This window comes from Diadema antillarum, unplaced genomic scaffold (assembly GCF_040938485.1).
Source record: "Diadema antillarum isolate AM-2024a unplaced genomic scaffold, OU_Dant_1.0 seq00001906_RagTag, whole genome shotgun sequence".
Classification (NCBI taxonomy): domain Eukaryota; kingdom Metazoa; phylum Echinodermata; class Echinoidea; order Diadematoida; family Diadematidae; genus Diadema; species Diadema antillarum.
This window is the reverse complement of record NW_027272572.1, coordinates 1-21,253: the sequence shown is the minus strand read 5'-3', so window position 1 is coordinate 21,253 and position 21,253 is coordinate 1. Positions and strand designations below refer to the sequence as shown.

General features: G+C 38.9%; 1 long non-coding RNA gene across 1 annotated transcript; it reads left to right on the top strand.

Annotated features, from left to right (window-relative positions):
* Nucleotides 1–558: 558 nt before the first annotated feature.
* Nucleotides 559–17,654, top strand: LOC139713115 (uncharacterized). The gene is made up of 3 exons (XR_011709622.1): nt 559–616; nt 14,427–14,579; nt 17,540–17,654. It is a non-coding gene; the product is annotated as an uncharacterized lncRNA (long non-coding RNA).
* Nucleotides 17,655–21,253: the final 3,599 nt, after the last annotated feature.

Here is a 21,253-nt window from a genome sequence, read left to right as displayed (position 1 = left end):
TTCATTATTAGTATTGTGTGGATCCCAAGTGCATTCTGTGGGTGGATCTGTTCCTGTTCCTTTGAAATAGCTCCGCTAACAACGAATACAAACTGAATAAAGATCTATAATTAATCCTGTTTCTTGCTGTTTTTTTTTTCTATCAACTTATATTCATTAGTAGGTCCTACGTTGTACAGTTCAGTCTCTCAACTACGCATAGTTGATGCCGTGGTGAGAGCTCTACACTGCCGCCCGTAGCAGACGATTTATTTAGGTTACCATAATTATTAGCATTGATTCAACCTAGTTTCCAAATTTAGAACACTAACCCCAGAGATTGCAGACAGTTATTAGTACTAGTAAGTGGTAGTCTGCGCCGCAGTATATAATTAAGTTGATAACTGAATTGTTTTGTCGACTAGTTTCATGTGTATTTTCATTCTAGTTCTCAAATTCTAATCAAAACAGAGAAGGAAAAAGAGTAGATCGGCGTGTAATCCTAGCTGCGCTGCCAGAGTTAAATATGGACGCGAGGTTGTCAGGACAGCAAATATGGCAGCCTCCATACATCTTTTGTAAGTTGTTAGAAGGGAACAGGAACAGGAAGACTTTGACCCTTCGGAATCAAGCCAAGGTAGTGTATACAAATGATCGATATGCTGTATTCGTAAATAATGTCTCACATTCAATGTGAGCGTTCCTCTACATCTGTATTTTCTCTTGTTCTCTCCCCAGCTCTAACGTTAGCTTTCATGTCTGATTTTCAACATGCATGCAAATCCAACCGGAGTTGACCCTACGGCTACACCACTACGGCCCCGGAGCTCGCGGAGCGCTCCACCACTCACTGACACTGTACCGTACTGCTGCTGTATGTAGGCAGTAGTAGCTTACCGGTACTAACTGCTAGCTGTGAGATGAGAGCAAGCGCCCTGAATGAAGACTGTCTGAAGTGAATGAATAGCGCCTAGCGGGCTATTTCATTTGCATTGTTGAGAAATAGCATATTACACTTCAGCAGGCACCTCTAAACAATAAGTCTCCAGTCAAGTGTCACCATATCCAAAACTAAAAAAAGCCCAGCAAAATTAGGCTGGCGGTCTACCAAATGGTCTAGACAATAAACAAGTAAACTTGTCTTAGGACTACAAGTTCTACACTTGCACTAATTGTACCATTAGACAGAAAGATCCGTCTGTCCGGAGGACTCTTTTATATTTTGCCATTAACGGCTGTCCTCCGTATGTATACGGAGGGGATCCGTGAAGCCAGACGCAGTCTCCGCGGAACATTCCCCGACGGACAGATACAGACCGATCTTTCGGTCAATTGTGCCATGTGGCATTATACCTCATCGATCATATATTTGCCCATGGCATTTATGAATTGTAAACGTGCTCATTATTGACATTAATAAATCCAGACTGCATTGTTTTCATCATAATCAGTTACCCATGATGGACCATGGGCATGGCCATCGTCCATTAACGTGATTAAAAAGAGGTTTTCCTTTGTTTAAGTTTATCCTCTTTTTCACAGCTCTGATTGTATGGTTAGGTGTCTAGTCAACAGCCTGAATGCCCTACTATTTTTTCCATCAATAAAATAGAAAATAGAAAAGTAAATTTATCTGACAATTTGCATGAAATTTAATTTTCAAGTACCTAAAGAAAATATTCTGAATTAACATGCGCTCATTAAAAATGTGATTTGCAATTATTAGATAACCACTTTGAATGTATGGGGTGTTGTTTTTATGCAATCAGTTGCACTTTTACTTTGAAACCAACACCGTACAGCCTTGACCGAAAGATCGGTCTGTATCTGTCCGTCGGGGAATGTTCCACGGAGACTGCGTCTGGCTTCACGGATCCCCTCCGTATACAGACCGAAGTCAATGATTCCAGCTCCTGTGTGGAGCAGTCGCGCACAGATCAAACGTTACGGTAAACCAAATTTCAGACAGCTTTTTTGCATTCAAACAAGTTTGACATGACATGACACATTATGCAGCAATATTTGGGGTACATGTAAATTTCTCACATTGTGCAATCGAAATACTCACAGTAACTCGGTTATAACGCAGAAATTTTATCCATATCGCAACATCGCTGTTCGCTACAGTTTTTGTAGAGCGAAGTCGCCATTTTGAATCTGTAAGCCAATCACATGCGAGGTATGTGTTTTAGTTTAAAAAAACACGTAGAAACTACCTCGCATGTGATTGGCTAATAGATTCATACTGTATGTTTCTGCAGTTTGAACGTGACAACGCAACGGGCTGGTTGATGTGTGTTTTATGTTGAAAATTCTACCAAAATGTTGGATTATTCATTAATCTGGTGAGTGTAGTGTATTCTTGAAAAGTTGATTTCACTATACAAGCTTAAATTTGCCGACCTAGGGCCGTGAATTAGACGCAATCGAGAAGGGTGAGGTACCTCACCCAATTTTCCATAGAGACAGTGGTTAAGAACATCCACACAGCAATAGGTACTATAATGTACGTTGTAATACCTTCCGTCTGTCTACGGAGGACAGCGTTAATGGCAAAAAATAAAAGACTCCTCCGGACAGACGGATTTTTCTGTCTACGTACAGCCCTGCCCTCTATTACCAATATGTGTGAAGTGCACACAGACCCTAATGCTTTTACGACGTGTAGGCCTACGTGTATTTATAATGCACGGTATCATTGTTTTGCTGTTGATCTTGTTTATTGTCAGGTTTTTCAATAATATCTAAAACATTTTCAAATCCCCAGTGAAGAATAGAAACACTGCACATACATGTAGTCTCACGCATGTATGTTTCTTCTTTCACACGCAGTAAGAGGAATGTCTGTTTCAATGTACAGTGTTGGTGTGTTGGTGTGCCAAAATGCCACCACTTCAGAGATTCTACGTATACATGCAAACCTTTGCAGCCCCAAATGCTTTGCTTTCACTTTTCAGACTAATTGCAGTTAACTGGAGCTGAGGTGTACTGTATAGATCTAAACCGAGTTTCCACTGCATACTGTATGGTACGGTAGAGTTTTTACAAGACAGTGCAGCGCTTGGTGTGTAGAGTTTTAGACCTAGATCTAACTCCATTTGTGGCCTACTATCAATAGCATGATTAGTGTTCTAGTACGTACTAATTGACACAGCTTTGCACTGTGGTGTGTGTGTGACTGTTGAGTTTGGTTTAAAATGGTCAGTGGCTAGCACGGTGTGGGTCAGGCTTCGTACCTCTGTACAGTCTGTTTAGGCGGTCATGATTACACAGCCAAGATGATCCTTACTATTGAGTCACGTACATAATGCCTACGTACTGTACTACAAGTAAGAAAGAAAGATCAATGGACTGTAAAGATGAGGTGATCATGAGATGAAGTTGAACACGAATGGAAACAGAACAAAAGAACCATGAAGTGTGGAGATGAGTAGAAAATAGCGAAGGTACTGCAGGCCTCGAAATAGGATTTTGGAGGGGCAAGGCCATTTAGAAAAGGGCACTTTTTTCCAAGAGGCCAGGGCACTTAAGTCAGTCAGAGGGGCACCAAGGCCACATTGGAAAGGGCATGTTTGGTGTTTATGAAAAAAGAAAGAAGAAAAACAAACCTAGAAAAACAAACAAACACACACACACACACACACACACACAAAGTGCAACACACAACAAAAACCTCTTCCCTACAGCTGTAACACATTCCCGATCTCCGCGTTTCTATCAGGTGAAACGACATTTTTTAAAACAGGAATAAAACAGTAGGTATTGATTGAAACTCGACACCCTTTCAGGCCAGCCAGGCCAGGCTGCCATGAAACTTCAAAGCACATTCCGACAGCTGGCTGGCAAAACCACAAGGCAAAGGAATTTGCGCACGTGTAGATTGCTATGATTAGTCTGTGACAGACAGTTCATGACCTCCGGTTTCTTATGTTTGATTGGTCTCTCTCTCTCCACCCCTCCCCATTCCCCAGTCTGGCACACCTTGACATCGTGGGATTTTTTCTTTTTTTCTTGGTGAACTTGGATTTTCACTCTTTACTACTCTATGAATATGCGCTGCCTAGCTAGTACATACTCGCGGCCGCTGCGCTGCGGAGGCAGTCGGGACGGTAAAAAAGCCGGTCGGGCGTACATGTACGTACACGTCGTCTCGTATCTCGGAAAGATACTTTGAGTTTGAATCAGATATATCGGGACGCGAGTGAAACTGAAGGTATGATATTTGAGATCAGGAAAAGTTGTTTCAAGCTTATTAAAGAGACTTTGAGAAAGGGCATATCATAGGTCATAAAATAATAACTTTTCATTTCTAAAAGGGCACCACGGCCCCAAGAAAAAGGGCACATTTTTTTTTTGGCCGTAACTTTGATCAAAAGACAAAAGGCATTGCGGCCAACGAGAGGGGCACCGACGGCCATGGCCGTCGGTGGCCGTCGGTTTAATTCGAGGCCTGGTACTGGAAGTTATAGACATACGAAGGGGAAAGCAATTGGGATGTTTGGGAGGCTAAGTGTGAGAAGAAATGGTAAGGGGCATGTATGGAATATAAACTCTAAAGTTGGAAAGGAAACTGGATTTATATATTTAAAAAAAATCAATGTAACACTCTTACACTTACATGTATATACACCATGTAGTTCTTTGCAAATCACAACGCCCATGAATTTCGCGGAATTTCCAAAGATGCCGCCCTTACATAAAGTTCCCGTCTAAGCACCAGCGTAGCAAAAAAAGTTGGGGGTGATGGGGGCGGTCACCCCCCTTAAGATTCTGAATAATTCTTAGTGCACAAGACTTATCACTTTAAACATTCCGAAAAATCAATAGTTCCTTCATGTACAAGGGGAATATCCCCTTTTAATCAACCCTTTCCTCTCTCAGTTCCTGCGATCAATTTTTTCTTTGATAATTTCCCAAATATTCCATCAAATATGCATATTTATACGAGATATCTCAATTTCAACTTTAAAACGGCAAAAGCTTCCTCGTACGGGAAGGGTGGAGATAGCACTCTCAAACGCTTTCTCCCTGCTCGCATCCCCCCCCCCCCCCCCCCCCCCCCCCGTGCATACAAGTAGACTACTCAGGCCACACTTTGAGTTTTCCAAATATATGCCACAAAATGTGTGCACCAAAACGTTTAACTGCAATCGGAAAATACAGAATCTCCCTCATGTAGAAGGGAGAATAGGGCTTATTCCCTCCCACATCATCATGCTATGTCTCCTTCCACAGACTTGCACTTCTCTGATTGACAAATTTCCAAATATTCCGACAGAAATGTGCGCCAGATTGTTGAATTTCAGTTCTAAAAATGAAAAAAGCTCCCTCGAATGTGGGAGGGGTAACTTGCCACCCTCCCATTGATTGGTCCCCTCCTCTATAGACTTAGTACACTTTGGGGAATGACAATTTCCGAATTTCCCACAAAAAGTGTGCTTCAGATCGCTTTATTTCAATTCTAAAAACGCAAAAGCTCCGTTGAGCGGGAGGGGGCACCCCCCACACCCTCCCCCTCTACCTCATTAGACTTTGTACATACACACACATGATGCACACGCCGAATAAGAGCTAAATGCCGTGATTTTGCTATTAACACTTCCGTGAAAAAAAAAAAAAAAAACTAATCATTTTCCATTATTTTTTTTCGGGGGGGGGGGGCTAGAAAAAAGTTTGCACCAGATCGCTGAATTTCAGTTCTGAAAAATGTAAAATCACCTTCGAGTGGGAGGAGAACTAATATCCCTTATGTACACCCTCGTGTGCATGCCTTGTACTGTTTGATTGCTTAACAGACAGCGTTCATGAAATTAATTTTAAGAATTATTCATACAAGAAGTTTATTCAAATGGTACCACTTTATAGGCAAATTGTTCAATACTAATCCACATCAAAATATCCTGCTACCTTAAACAAGTGGGGCCGTTTCAAGTCGATGAAACACGCAAAAACATGCATCAAATTGCACCATTTACAACATCAAAATGCAAAAAATTTTCACCGTGGGAGGGGGGACACCCCCCTCACACACCCTCCCCCTCCCGCTCGCTCAGGCTTGGTCGCTTCGCTCCCTGGCATAGAAACCGCCCCCAAGATCAGCCCCCCCCCCCCACACTGAAAAACGTTCCGCGGCCCCTGAATATGTGCTACACATAGGGTATGCCTACAAGGTATATGTTGTGATGATCCATGGCATCAATCACACTCATGAGAGTCATGCCAATTGTGCTGTTAAAGTTGGTTCACTAGTGATAGATCATCTCAGTACATTGTAAATTGTGGCATCATTAGCTTTATACTCGTTAGTACATCCACGTCTACTGTTCAAGAACTGTTTTGCAAAAATAGCAAAACTAATTCGCAATTCATGATTTCTCTAATTTGTATTGATTATGTGATCAAATTTTTGTTCTTGTGCTCATAGACTTTTTCCTCTTTCTTTTCAGATTAGCTCCTAAATGACCTCAAATTTCCCTTTAATTACCTCCGCCAAGGGAGGAGGTTATGTTTTCTTTATCGTTGGTTTGTGTGTTTGTTTGTCCTTGTGCAAAATAACTCAAAAAGTAGTTAACGGATTTGGATGAAACTTGCAGGAAAGGTTTAGAATGATACAAGTAACAGATGATTAAATTTTGGTAGTGATCCGAGAATTTTGGGGGAAGTTATGAAGGATTTTTGATATTTTGCAGGTAGGGTCAATGAACTTAGGAGTTCAGGCTGCGCATATTTGAGGTTTGCATGCGCAGCGTGCACTAAAGTGCGTGCTCTAGTTTCTACTGGGGCGAGGCGCGCTGTGCAGCTGAGGGTTTATGATGTAACAATGGCTTCTATATTGGGAAATCGGGTGACTTTCAGCACACAATGCTATAAGTTCGTATGGGTAGAAATCACTGAAATCTCTATGGAAGAACAAGATCAGTGGTGGAAATGAGCTGCATGCTTGGCGGAGGTCTGCGCTCTCAGAGTGCTTCTCTAATTTCTTGTTTTCATTGCTTACATGGGTCAAAGAAGACTAAATTGTCTCTGCTTCCAAGTCTATTTCCTTTTCTTCTCAAATGGTTTAAGATGTTTTGCAACTTTCTTCAGTTTGCAGAGAAAGTGGACATTTCAAGTTCCTCCTCCAGAAAAGAAACTCAAAGTCCTTTATGATGTCCCTTAGTAAATTGATCAATTGAATAAGTTTGACTAACAGTGTGTTCACAGAACTCACTATGTACTGAGTACACAATATATTACTCATATTGGGACACATGGCAGTTTCTCAAGTGGATGAATAGCAATTGAGAATCCAAATGACAGAATTGACAAGTAGATACTATCCGTTTTCAGGAGACATGGAAACAACATTTGACCGCCCACCTCGAAATCCACAAAAAGTAGGCCAAAATGAAATAAGGGAGAATTAGGAGGTACAGGGTCACTCAGGCATGCTGTGCAGAAGTATCAATAAAAAACAAACAAACAAAAAGTGATCCAGAAAAAAGGCTAACATCTTGATTTCAGTTTTGTTTCAAGTCATTAGGTAAGACAAACTCTAAAGATTTTAGTTAGTCACCCCAAATGACTTATTTTGGTCCATTAGGCCTAAAGAGAATCCTACATGTAGTCTGCAACCTTTTGTGAGATTTGAGCTGGGTGATCACATATTAAAGCGCATATTTAGTGCATTTATATTATGTGAGACGATGCTTTTGTGAATTGTTGGTTTTGTGAATATCAAAACTCATGAAACTTGCAAAAATAAAAAGAAGAATGTGAAATGTACTGCATATACAGTACTTTCATGGATTCTTAAATGTTGCAGTAATTTGTGTTTGGTCTGGAGTTGCCCATTCATTGCACCTCCGTCCAACACACTGGCATTGTCTAGATTCTGTCTATAGAGGGCAGAAGACCTGTTCCACTGTTGCACTTGATGTCTCCCTCCCATGAGTTTCCAGACTTAAAAGCTGAATATTAGGTGGAAAAGTTTTCGTTTGATGAATCTTATATTCTTCAAAGCTGTTGTTAAAAGTCTTCAAAATCATGAGAAAATAGAGATCATTTAAATTTGTCCTGCCTGGAAAAAAAAAAAATGCTTTAGGTATAAATGATTCAATTTTACAACATCATATCAAGCTTTAATATTTGTTTTCTTCTACTAGCGATTCTTTTCATAAGCAGCTTGTAAATATCTGTACATTTGTCATATGTTTTACAAGAGTTGATTTGTGGAGAAAACTGTTGCATTATCTATACTTTTCATTTGCAATTTGTATACACACACTAGGCAGGTTTGTCAGTCTGTCCTGGATGATACAATAAATATTCCATGTACGATGTATATGTCCATATCAAAGCAGGAACTTTTACCTGGCATTCAGCCATACATATTTTCAGATACACTATTAGACAGACAGGAAGAAGTAATGAAATACATACATGTAGGATCTGAAAAAACAAATGCATGGATGAATTAACCTAAATTAATGCATCAATAAGTATACAAATGTATCAATGAATTTATGAATGAATTATTAAATAAATGGAAAGCTATTAAAGCAGGTGAATATTCCAATGAATGCATGAATACTAATACATATTTAAATGAATGAACTGAATGTAAGATCAAAGAATAGATAGAACTTATGCAAATAAGAGTAACCTAGATATTAGACTAGACTAGAAAATAATACATAAAATCATAGAAGATTGACAGTTTCATGAATAAAATTTAACAGTTGAATCATGGGCATTTCAAACATTTCCCACCATTCCTCCTGTGCCATCACTGTTTAGGACTTCCATATCCTTACACAGGAAAACATTTCAGGCACATCTTGTTAATCAGTTCCTCTGAAGCAAGATATGCTATAATCCAAAATTAGGCTGTTCAGACTGTGGATAAAGCTGGGATCAGAACATATCTTATCCAACTATACAATTTATTTGCGAACCAAATTGTTCCTATTTGATTTTTGGAAATGTACTGTGTGTACACTTTAAAATGTTGTGTTTGCCCGATCATGTCATGATTGAAGATGACAGATACACATGCCCCTACAAACTAAAAGACTACCAAAGTTGTATACTGCTCTGCTACAATATGAGGAAGGTTCCTGTAGCATACTTTTCAACAGCCGTATAAGTTTCAGTTCTTTGTTCTTATGTAGTTCAAAGAACATACTCTCCCTTTCTTCCTTCACACATTGGGAATAAACACTTGTAGACTATTTGTGTTTATCAGTGTTACACAGTATTACAGGTGGTGTAAACTGCAACTTCTCCCTCTAAATACATGTATCTCTACACTATGATAGTTACGTGGTGTGATCGCCCAAAAGTTGTTAGGTTTTCTTTTGTGTGTGTGTGTACGTGTGTGTGTATGTGTGCGTGTTTCATTAAGAAAACAGAGCACAACACAATCTTCACAGGCAGATATAAACTGATAAATATGATCAGTTTAAAAAAAGGAAAAAAAAAAGAAAAAGAAAAATTCTTGTGATAAGGATTTTGTTTTAACATAGTTAGAACAGGATCGTGTGCCAATAGTTAAAGGTCCTGTTTACCCTTGGAAGCAGTGATTTAAAAATGTTCAAGATATCACATTTGATGCACATGTGTAGGTCTGTTGTATCACAAAACATCTACCATATAAAATTTTTGCAATATAATGTAAGGAGATATCAGTATTTTTCTCAATAAACCATAACCATAGACTGTTTAGTCTGAAAACATGTTTATTATAACTATTGTTCACATTTTGTGTATTTAACAATATTTAACATTGATTATGTGGAGTCAAATTCTTACAGTGGTTGTTTCTATCCCTAACTCACATTTTAGAACTATTTTAAAACACTAATGCTGTGGGTTTTTGTTTGATTTGCAAATGGTAAATAATGCCTTTAACCGTGATTCACACCCCCTTGACACTATCGATTGGTTCTTGCAGACGGAATATTTGTGGCCAACTGAAATATCATCACAACTTCACTTTGGCTGATTTTCAGATCTGGATAAGACGCTACAGCAGAGGTTGATGTGGCAGGGTTTGTCATCTGCACACCCTTATTTAGCCCCATTTGTTGGTCCAATCCATTAGGACATGTAGGAGACATTTGAATCGAAGGAGAGAGAAAAAGCAATGAAAGAAAGCAAAAGGCACACAAGGAGAGTAAGAGAAATGGAGTGACAGCAAGAGATAAAAAAAAGAGCTGATGGGGGAAAAAAATATAAAAAGAAAAGAAAAACGATACAGCAGTACAATTGTAGGAAACAGCTGAAGAAACAGACCAACAGGTGTAAAGATAGAGAGAGAGAGAGAGAGAGAGAGAGAGAGGAGGAGGAGGAGAGAGAGTCTGTTATGTCTGACGTCACAATGTAAAGATTTTCAAATTTGGAGTCCTTGACAGATCCTAAAATGTCCTTTATCTTTTAGAGTAATTAACACAATTTCCATGTTATGTTTTTCTTGTGGATTTCTCTTTTGCATTCATATAGTCAAAAAATATGTAATTTATTTGCTTACTTGTTCATTTATCAACATATAAAGACCATACTGTTATTTATTTATTATATATTATTTAAATTTGTGCAATTTGAATTTCTTTGTTTATGTAGCATTATGTATATTACCCTATATTATATTTGAAATACAATTATTTGAGTTGAAAATTAAATTGAATGGGGGGGGGGAGGAGAGAAGGGGTGGGTGAGAGAGTGAGAGACAGTGGAAAAACAAATATACTTAAAAAAACTACATTTTAGCCAAGGTCTATCATATGGGAATCCATTAAGAGTTTTAAAAAAGTTTAAAGTTTCAGGACCAAGATTATATTGTTCCCACTCTTGTGTACAATGTTTTGTTGTTTTCAGGCAACTATTCAACAAAACGATTGCCAACAACAACAAAAATGGTTAAATGCCCTTAATGATATGACATGGTAATTGTATATGTGATATGTTCTGATATGACTGATGAAAATTTATGATATGGTATTGAATATATGATTCAATATACATGTATTCGCTGTGAGATCATATGAGATGAGGGGGAATTTTTAATGGTGATTTGTGTAGTCATCATGCATGGAATCTGCAACAAACACATGTCATCAAAATGACAAAATGCGTATACAATTTGTATTACACCTAATACAGTGTACATATTGCAAACAGTGAAAGGAAAGGTATGATTTGAAAAAAACAAACAACCTCCTACTGTGTGTATATAAATCCATGATTATATCTAAATGATTCTATTGTGTATCATATATGATGATAATTTAACAATTTATTTACCTCTGGTACTGTGTATACCCCCTGGAACAATTAGTACAGGTATACGAGTGTATTACTCATCTTTTCTTTTTTTATCGTACACCTTTTGATTGTTATTCTTTTGACACTGCATATTATATGACAAAGGCAATTACATAATGATGGTGTTAGTAGCCACCCTAAATGTTAATGATTGGTTTGATCCTGTAGGCCAGCCCTTGCCAATCGCTGTGGCCGCCAAAAGGGGTGATGAAACACAACTGAATCTTGTTGTCAGCTCCTCCCGTGTCCCACCCGTCTCATGCACATGTACTCACACACACGCTTCAAAAGGCAAAAGCATGCGTTGCCGGGTGGTGGCGTTAGTGGGCCGTGATTGCGGGGAGCGCCAGTTGTCTGGCTGGCAAATCCCTTCCTTCCTCTTTGCTGTGGAAAATGATTCACGAATGTTCACGAAACAGATCCGTGCCTTCCCTGATCCATGCCGAGGATAAATAGTGGAATCCCATCCCCCTTTCCAGCGCCCTCGTCTGTTCCCAAGTCTACAAGTAGGACTGTTGTCGGAAGGTGCCATTTAGAATTAGACATTTCCAGTAGCACTCCAAGAGGGCTCAAGTCATAATTCCATCTCCAATCTGCCAGTAGTTGGAAAAATTGCTGTAATTCCGTGCGCAATCTGCAGATTCTAGGAAAAATTGAGCGCTCACATATTTTTACGCTTCTCCAAATAGATGCTGCAAACTCTGTGATGATTTTGTCCCACGCAGTGCAAGAAGTGAGCGATCAATCCAATATAATTATATTTAGGTATTGTCACTTGAGATCTGCTTTGATTTTGCTTTTTTAGAGGATCTTTTCATAGTCAAGCACTTAGTTCATTGTGAATCTCGTTTTGCTCATATCTATAAGATCACATTTTATGATGAAGTAAGATGCAGTCAAGGTGTCTGTACAGCATCTTTGTGTGATATTGAAATATGTTCACATATGAAATATGTAACCCTGCCAGCTTGAAAATACTAGTTTTATTTGAATTTCCTGTGCTGATTAATATCTCAGTGTCCCTCGGGTGACCAGACCCTGTATTTACATCCTGTATAAGCAATGTATCATGAATTTACAAAGCACAGATTTATCTTCATTTTTGCAACATTTTTGCAAAGTGAAATCACTGCTGATGTCAAAAAAAAATGTAGAAATATTGTTATAGTTACATTAATAATTGTATCGTGTTAAACCTCAAATCAGTATTTTTAAATTTCAAATTGAGTTGAAGAGGGTTTTTTTTTCATATTTTTGTTACCTCAGGGATGTTATATGCATCTATAACACGAGTATGCCATCTACCAAATGTATGGAAAGAAGTGGTATCTGTGAGACAGTTGGTTGAAGTATTTTCTTTTTCATTTTTTTTTTTAAGGGGGATGTGAATTTTGATGAGAATCTCTTGGATAATTTGTCCCTACTACCAGTTACAATGTAACTGTAGCAATATGACTGTACAAGACACGCCATTATTGAGTAATTCTTGCTCAGGAAGAAAAGAAGACTAAAGTGGTGAAGGAGAAATATTTTGCAACTTATTTAATTGCAGAGGAATCATTTCCTGGCACATTTTCTGTCAATGCGGTCAATCCTCATCTTCAACAAATGTTGACTATTAAATTTAAGGTATTTGCATTTTGTGCATGTGTGTGTGTTTTGGAAGATTTTTTTCTTTTTTTTTTACCTTTAAGTAGTTTAAGAAGGCTTGTATAATCAATTTATTGTTCTGGAATACTAAAATTGTGTAATGTTATAGGTTGTTTCCCCCTCCCCCCCTTTTTTTTTTGGGGGGGGGGGGCGGGTATGGATGAATGCCCTATAACTGTTTGCTGGCTCTTTTTTTTTCAAAGAGCCAAATATATGTACTAGTATTTTTTTTGTTGCCAAGATTACAGCATTCATGTTAGGTGCAGAATGTTCTTAACTGTATGTTAGCAACCCTTATTTTTCTGTGCAGCCACAGATGAAAGATTTTAAAGGTCCTGTTTACCATTGGTAGCAGTGATTTGAAAAAATGTTCAAGATATCACATTTAAAGGATACAGTTGTACATGTAGGTCAGCTGCATCACAAAACATCCTACCATTAGAATTTTACAATAAAACCTAAAATATAAGGGATATCACTATTTTTCTCAATAACCCGTAACTGTAGATGGTTTAGTCTGGAAACATTTTTATTATAACCATTGTTCACATTTTGTTTATTCAACAATATTTACTTAACATTGATTATAAAAATACTAATTCAACTTTTTTTACGTTGGTTGTTTCTATCCCTAACTCACATTTTAGAACTATTTTTAAGTACAAATGGTAAATTATGCCTTTAAGTGATATTCCATAGGAAGCATCCCATTTCAAGCGGTAGTGGGAAGATGGTCACATGTCTTTTAATAGTCTTTAGTCTCGAAGATAGTGTGATTTCATGTCCATCAAAATTTGATGGGTTCATTTCAGTGCTATATGCACAGAGTGTCCTTGTTCATAGGGAGGAAATTCCTCTTTTTAAAAGTCAATCGCTGTCACATCATTCAGCAGTAACAGATGTTTACATCAAGCACTGTGGTCGCCATGCCGACTGCTCATCACTCAGCATCTGACAATAGGCCACGTAGCTGTTAACGATTTCGTGAGACAACCTGCGCAAGTTGTGCAACACATTCTCACACAATGGGCGAACTCCACTCAAAAAAAGAAAAAGTTTGCTTCCTCTTCTAGTTAAACCCCGCCCCAAGTACAGCCAATTAACCAAGCAAGCCATGTTAATTGTTCATCGACCCATTATGGTAACATTAAATCTTTTTTTCACCCCTCTTGCCCCTCCTCACTCTTTCACACTCTCTCTCCCTCTCTTTCTCTCTCACTTGATTTCTTTCTGTTCTTTTATGTTTTGTCATCATCTTTCCTTAAAAAAACAACAACATTGTCCCTCTCTTGCTCTTTGTCTCCTAATCCCTCTGTGTCACATTCTGTCTTTTTTTTATCTTTCTCACGTTTTGAAACTCGTTCTCTTTCTCCCTCACCTTCTCTATCTCATGTTCTGCCTTTGTCTCGTGTCTTTCTGTCCCTCCCTCTCCTCCTCGTCCTCCCCCCCCCCCCCCCCCCCCCCCCCGCCTCTGTCTCCCTCTTACTAAGCAGGAAGTGTGTGCCTTCAGGTAGCCTGATTGGCTGGCGTGAGGCGGTGAGTTTTCGCTGAGCTCTGTGTCTTCGGCAGCTGACTTCAGAATGGCCTCCTCGCTGCGAGCATCTGCCGACGGCTCGCCAGAAGTTACTCTGGATAACATTGAGAAGGTAAGGAGGTGTTTACTGCACGTGTGTGAAGGGAGACGCTCGGCTTCCGGTAAGCTCCAAAGTTAGGTTATCTATCTCGCAAAGCAGGCTGCATGTTTTGGAAAATGAGAAATATATTTGAAATGCCTCCAGTTGTGTATTTTGTAGCCTGCCCTGGTACATTCACATTTGTGTGTTACACATATGCAATTTGTAAGTATAAGTCCCTATGCATGTTGATACAAAGTTATGGGGGAAATTCTTTGTCTTTCAGTCTGATTGAATGAAGGGAAATTGCTTTAAAAGACAGAAGAAAGGAAAGATGCTGTGCTGTACTTTTCGCAGTTGTGTTGATTTTTTCCATTTTAAGGATTTTATCAGCACCGTTTTGAAAGTAAAGTGGCAAGATAGTGTACGTGTGATCCTTTCTATGGAGAGGCATGAAATGTATGTAGGTCAGTGTATCAACTGCTCAGCTTAGATGAAGTGTTTAATGATCAAAATCTAATTGATTGTGATTAATTTCTATTTTTTCCCCAAATTGAATTCATTTGTTATACTTACATTCTGGAGAGTTTGAGAGGAAAATCTGCAGAAAGTGGCCTGTTCTGTAAACAACAACAACAACACCAACAGAAAACAAAACACCAACAAAACAACAAAACAACAAATCAAACCCCAAAACCATCAAAAAATTAATTTATTGGAAATGCCCCTCGTAGTCTTATCATAATTCACTGTTTATATTTTATAAGTTTCATATTACATTTTGTTATTGACATTTTACTTTTAAATGATTTAACCCATTGAGGACGGACTGGATTTGCTATAGCATGCATTTCCCATAGACACCTACCCGAGTATTCTCGGGACTAGTCTTCAACGGGTTAATAAAGACCTGAATTCGTTGATATGAATATGGCTCTAAATGAAATGTTACATTTTAACAGACGGTATATCTATCTATTTGCAAATCTTTGAAAAAATGGGGGGAAAAAGTAATTAGCCATATGATGGTTACCTCTATTCATGTCCACTTATTATTATTATTTTTTTTTTTATACAGCACTGTAGTGATTTAGGAATTCTGACAAGTGTGTTTGTTGTCTTTAACAGAAACATATCCATTTTACGTACACATAAATGTTATCCAGCTGGAGATGTTGTGCCTGATACTTGCAGAGAAGCAAAATTGCATTTTTATCTACAGGAACTGCATGTCTAAATGTTTGACACACATGAAGTCATCGTGTAAGCAGTACGTGGGTAATTCAATGTCCTAATACTGCCTTTAGATAATGGATTTGGATTTGCAAAGAAAGCATGCTTATCTGAGAGAGCAGTTCGTGTAGAATTCCCGTTACGTTGATGAAAGTTGTCAGTAAAAATGTTTGCTCAAAGTGTGCCAGAAATTGGGTGTTCTGGCATCAAGAAGTGAATATTATTCCAATTTTCTGGCATTAGCAAAGATAACAGAAATGAAATTAAAAATTATGTGCTTACATTATATAACATAGGGGACGTATGAGAATTGCAGCTTAGCAATCCTCTATTCTGCAAAGTATGTCAGAGTAATTAATTGTACAGTGCACTAAAGCTGACTTCAAATTTGTCAGTTTGAAGGGGAGGGGTGATCATTGTAAATTTTGTCTTTTGTTAAATAAGATGATGTAATTGTGATCCAAATTTTGACCTTATATGCATTACCTTAGGAAAATATCAAAATTGCCTTCATTCGTTCCCATGCATTTGTTTCATTTGTGTCGACTGCTTCAAATCTAACTCAACTTTTAAAGAGCACCTATACAATTATATGCCTGCCAATACTAACTTTCAATGATTGTCCTGGAATATACTGCCATACACCATGTATTTTGTGAGTATAATACTAGTATTAGGCAAATTGGGACTTGTGAGATGATTTTAATAGTTTTCCTAAATATTGATATTGTGATACGTCTTAGACCTCTGTTACACATGAAAGGCCACTTGGGGCTGCTTTGCAAACTTTTTACACATGCTAGAGCAACAGCGTTCCTCATAGACTGGCCTTGTGTCGCCTTTTCGTACTCTGCCATAGGAGCACCCTTTCAGCAGACAACACTTCAAACGTATTTGGTTTCGTCATAATATTACCATGTGCATAATCCCTGCAGAGGTCATGTGACCAGTCAATCCCGCAGCCCCGAAAGTCAGCTGAGGCCGGCCTCGGGCCAGGTACCGTTTACACATAGCTGGGGCCGGCCTCAGGCCGGCCTCAGACCACCTCAAGAGGTGGCCTGAAGTGGAGGCGGCCCATAAGTTTACAAAAGCTGACGCAAGGTCGGGCCGAGGCTAGCCTCGCATCATTTCTTTTGTATGTGTAACAGTGATCTTATTCAAGAATGCATCTAAAATGGTATCAAAAGTGCTTCAAACACTGATTTAAATCACAGGTAAGACAAAAGTGATGTATATGAGTATGGGGTTCCATTGCAAAGCAGTGATATGTTGGTTAGAGGAAAATAATCCAAATCCAACAAAGTATCCATGGATTCATGATGATATGTCGGTATATGATGTTACTGCAGGTGGTGTAGAACACCAGAAGTAAGCAGCACTACCAGAAGCTGGACCTGCTAAACCCTTGAATATCGAGTATTTACGGTATATATCGAGTATAATGTGATGTGAACTAGCATTAATATTTCATAACATGAAACTCAAATATCTATCTTTCATTCTTTACATCCAGCATTGATGAAACTTGAAGTGTTCTCTTCGATTTTTCTCTCTTCATTTGAAATCATCCTGAACATATGGATGCACTGTGCTTTAATGTATAGACTGGAAGTGGTGAATTAGCTGTAGTAGACAGGATAAGGGGTCATAATTTTGCCTATTGTGTATTAATATAGTTAGAAACCAAACAAGTCTTGTTTTCAGAGAGTAAAGTATGACATAATGTGTATGTTTATATTATCTTGTTGTATTGCCAACAGGCTATCCATGAGTTATACTATGATCCTTCAGCCGATGTGAAAGACTCCGCACAGCGTTGGCTCCTCATGGCTCAGCGATCCCCCCAAGCTTGGCAGTTTGCCTGGGCACTGCTCGACCACAACAAGGTAAACTGGCTGAAGGTGACGTTCACACCACACCCATTTTTTTCCAGAATAGCCCTCTCTGGCTTTGGATGGGTGTTATTCTGTCTTTGTTCTGGGGTTACAGGCTTTACTTTGTTTCCCTCTGCTGAATAAGCACAAGACTCAGTGCCAATTTGTCACAAGGTTTGTCACCTTGCATTATACAAATCACAAGTCTCCTTGCTCAGCAGGTTCGTATGAAAGTTACTTGTGAAAATCAGGTATCTTTCAACATGAGGTACAATGGAAGCACGAGAGAAACTGTTCAGCTTATCAAATGCATTAAAGAGATTTTACTGGAAAATGTGGTCAGTATTAGGAGAAGTTTTAAGTAAAAACAAGGAGAAAAGAAAAAAAACAAGGAGGAAAGAGTACTGACTCACTCTAGACACTGTAATTCTCAAAACTTACTATTTGAGAGCAGGGAGGATTGTTTCTTCATAAATGTACCAAAGAAAATGGGGGATAAATGTCATTGACCCAAAACACATATATGCAGGTCTACTTGGAAGTCAGTATGTGTGATTTTAGTTGGGTTTTAAGATGGAAACGGTACATGTGACACTGATAGGGTTCTCATAGGATCTCCCCTAATGCTCAATAAACTGGTGACAAGATTGCCTTAACATTTGAAAGAGAAATTAATTGATGTTTCCAACAGCTACAGGGTATGCTATTTGTGTGTCGCTCAGGAGAAACAAAGCACACCACAACAAAAAAACAACAACAAAGAAGGAGAGACAAAAGAATGTCATTGCAGCAATGAAAAAGTCATCACATGTTTGAAAGTCGCACGTGTGCTAGGCTGGTGTCACCCTGCCGCATCTCGGCTGACTCTGGTTGTAGACCACACGATGTTGACGGGCTACGTGTCTTGTGGTGAGTGGTTGGGAAGCGTGGCAAGCCCTATGCGTGTCTGCCCGTTCATCACTTGACACACGTTCTTCTGCATTTGAAGACAAAGACATCTCCTATCAGGTCTTTGCAACCTTCCATTTTCACATTTTATAGAAGATTTTTAATGCACTTGGCAGATACAGCAACCACTTTCTTTTGAAGTACTATGAATGAGGAGCAGTTAATTTCTTCTTTATCTTCTTTTGTTTTGGACAGATTAGTTGTGAAACTGGACACCCTAATGCACAGCAGTTATTGTATTGTCAGGTTAACCTTAGCTACAAAACATTGAGTTGGAAGTAGTTAGAACCTACATAGGTCTTTTCACTATTACAGATGTTAACCCGTTGAGGACGAGTCCCGAGTATACTCGGGCAAGCGTCTATGGGAAATGCGTGTTGTAGCAAAATCAAACCGTCCTCAACGGGTTAAAAAGAAATTAGCATTACTCATGCAATTTTAACTACATTTAATTTGTAATTGTAAAGATTAGAGTAATTGAGGTAATGAGAGCTTCTCTTTTTTTTCTGTTTGTGTGAGTGGACAAGTAGATACTCTCAGCTTGGAGGAAATAAAGGAAATTTCAAAACCTCTCAGAAATAATTTAACGTCTCTTTGTTGACAGCGTGGTCCATTGGCTTTGACAAGTATGTATTTGATGCTTTCTGCACACTGCAGATAAAATTTTGCCAAATTTGGAATGGTGTGCCCAAATCATGCCACATGCCTTGTGTAGCATGAAGAAAAGAGTCTCTCTTATTAGTACTGAAGTGCCCAGGAGAAATCCACTCGATGAAATTCAATGTGCAAATCGGTGGAACTACATGTAGCATTTCCTGGGATTGAGTTGTGAATGTTGCCAGCTAATCCCTGTCCGTCTCTGGCTCAGATGTCGCGTTTCGAGCACCCTGCCTGTGGCCTATATTTTGTCCTCGGGGCCCTGTAATGCGAAATGACGTGATAGGCTGCGTGCACCCTCACAGCCAAAGGGCATGTCTGGAGCGCTCCCCCGTGCTGAGCGGAACTTGCCATTAGGGCAGCCACATTAATGTGATAGCCCCTGCCGGGCAGAGCTGAGCCAGTGGATCGCTTGGCTTTTCATGCCTTAAAGGTACACACCGCGGGCAGTTGGCGAACCTCATCATTAAAGGCAATTTTTACCATTTTCAGATGAAATAAAAACCCAACTTTAGTGCTTGCAAATAGTTCTTAGATGTGAGTCGGGGATAGAAACAATCATTGTAAAAATTGAATTAGTATAAGCAATGTTAAGTATTGCTAAATATAAAAAATGTGAACAATAACTAAAGTAAAAATGTCCCTAGACTACCCCATCTACATTTATGGTTTATTGAGAAAAATACTGATATCTCCTAATATTTTAGGCGTTACTGCAAAATTTTTATATGGTAGTATGTTTTGTGATACTACTGACCTACACATATGCATCAAATGTGATATCTCGAACATTTTTGAAATTACTGCTCCCAATGGTACACAGTACCTTTAAGGAACATGTGCTCTGAAATTGCATGTTTATGCACAATCATGTACTTTCTATTATGTAGACATCTATTAATTTATTGTAGTGTTCCCTTACATTAAAGCAGCCGATCTAAAATGGACTGCAAAGTTGCGACATTTACATTCTGTTCCAGATTGTTAACTCTGTAATGCCTTATATTCTCAGATAGTACTAGCAATTAAAAGCAAAATCACATACTAGTACTTGTACCTCAAAGCTCAGTCAACTTGTTAAAGCTAATATGTCATATAAAAGTAGTGCTGTTACAAGTAATTTTCAGTGTTTGTTCAGGAATATGTTTGCCCGCGGGAAACAGAGTATTCAAAGCGCTATATTTTGTTTAGTACACAAGTGCTGTATTTGTGGGGGGGGGGGGGGGGAGGGTTGAGAGGCTAAACTTCACTGCTGAATACTTCCTTTAAAGCTTGATGTTTGATGGGTGTGTCCTCTTCCCCCCATCTTAGAACATCCCACCTGTTTTCACTTTGCTGATTTCTTTTGAAAATGATCGGACGAAGAGAAAACTTGGGGGGGGGGGGGGAGGGCATAATTTCAAGATGCAAATTTTTATTGACAATGCCACCGTTAATCCTACACTGGCCTTGTATCATGCCCGTGGTTTGTAAGTCTGCCAAGGGATCTATCAAAAATAGTTTCCGACATAATCTTGTTTTCTTTCTTCTTTCATAATCCTTTGCCTCCCATCCTTCCGCCCTAACCCTATCCCCCGAAGTTTCTCATTAGTCAGTGTCCTGTGAAACCAATATGACTGGTGTCACTAGATTTCAATATGTACGCACCTAAAATATACTTCTTTGTGTGTCTGTGCAACATATCATGTGCATGTGCGCACATGCGTTACACACAGTCATATCTATAGCCCCACCACTCCCTGCAAGCTTCTCATTTGTACAATTGTGGCAGCGTTTTCCTGCTTGCTTCCTTATGGATGGCGAATGTTTGCCGAGATATTTGGGCAGCTCATTTAAGTTGCGCCAGTTCACAGGAGTAACACGCTGTTATAGGAAGGGAGAGTGTTCTTAATTGTTAGTAATAACAGGAAATATAACATTAATTGGATCTTGCTACTAGCTTGCAATCATGTATCGTACATGAGTGGCGAGAGAGAGAGGGGGGAAGAAAATATG